Source organism: Mastomys coucha, unplaced genomic scaffold (assembly GCF_008632895.1).
Source record: "Mastomys coucha isolate ucsf_1 unplaced genomic scaffold, UCSF_Mcou_1 pScaffold3, whole genome shotgun sequence".
NCBI classification, from domain to species: domain Eukaryota; kingdom Metazoa; phylum Chordata; class Mammalia; order Rodentia; family Muridae; genus Mastomys; species Mastomys coucha.
Genome location: NW_022196909.1, coordinates 32,791,113 through 32,792,349, shown reverse-complemented (window position 1 = coordinate 32,792,349; position 1,237 = coordinate 32,791,113). Strand labels below are relative to the sequence as shown.

The window sequence follows — 1,237 nt, the reverse complement described above, 5'->3', positions numbered from 1 at the left end:
TGGCAGAAAACAAGTTTGCAGATCTTGCGGGCAGGGTGAATTTTCTTCTAGACAGATAGGAAAGTTCCAATATCCATACAAGTTATGTAGCCTGGAATCTTGACTAACTCGCACAAAAGTAACTAGAATCTGTAAGTTAAATCGCTGGGATTTTTTTTTAAATGGCTAGAAGGTACACAGCCCTTCCCTTCCCCTCCTCTCCCCTCCCCCTCCTCTCCCTTCCCCCCTTCCCCTAACCCCTTTCCCCACCTCCTTCCCTCTCCTCTCCTCTCCTTCCTTTCCCTCCTCCTCCCCTCCCTTTTCTTCCCTTCCCTTCCCCTCCTCCTTTCTCTCCTTTTCCCTCCCCTCCTCTCCCCCTCCCTTTCCATTCATTTCCTCCTCTCCCTCCCCCTCCTTTCTACTTCCCTCTCCCAGTCTTCATCTCTCTCTCTCTCTCTCTCTCTCTCTCTCTTTCTCTCTCTCTCTCTCTGTGTGTGTGTGTGTACATGTGTGTATGCATACAGCCTTGTTCATGTGAGTACAGGAGGGAGCCAGAGTCTGATGCTGGGATGCCTTCTCTCCATGGCTTCCCGGCCTCTCCGAAGTTTGCTATTTCCACTAAACACACAGATCACTGTATCTTTACATGTACGCGGTGCTTTAATTTCCTTTGTTTCTATGACAAAACACTGTGGCCAAAAGCAACCCAGGGAAGGAAGAGGGTTGTTGACTACAGGGTATCACTGGGCAGAAACCGTGGAGGAATGCTGCTTCCTGGCTCACTTTCAGGTCCATCCATACCATAAGCTAGATTTCTTCTACAGCTCAGAACCACCTGCACAGAGGATGGTGCCGCCCACAGTGGACTGGACCCTCCTACATCGATTAACAATCAAGATGATCCCCGACAGGCCAGTATGATATGGGCTATCACTCAGTTGAGACTCCCTTCCCTGCTGAGACAAATAGACAGTCAGTTAACTAGGACAACATGGGTTCTGGGGACCGAAGCTCAGGTCCCCATAACTGAGCATTAGGCAGTTTACTCATGGAGCCTAGAGTCCTATTCTTTATATTTAGGAGGAAAAGCAACAGGCACAGATGGCGATTGTTGAAATTTAATTCCACAAGAAAGTTAAGCGAACATGTCCAGATTATTGGCAATAGTACATGAACATGTTAATTAGTAAGGACAATTTTGATGACCTATAAGACTTTGGTCATTCATGAAGTCACTTCAGAACTTCAAGGCAAAAAA

The 1,237-nt window shown here is 47.3% G+C and overlaps 1 long non-coding RNA gene across 1 annotated transcript in view; it reads right to left on the bottom strand.

The window, feature by feature from the left end:
• Window positions 1–618: 618 nt before the first annotated feature.
• Window positions 619–1,237, bottom strand: part of LOC116075041 — a 7,223-nt gene continuing 6,604 nt past the window's right edge. The window contains exon 2 of the long non-coding RNA XR_004112395.1: window positions 619–932. This is a non-coding gene — a long non-coding RNA (uncharacterized LOC116075041). The remainder of the gene's footprint in view (window positions 933–1,237) is intronic.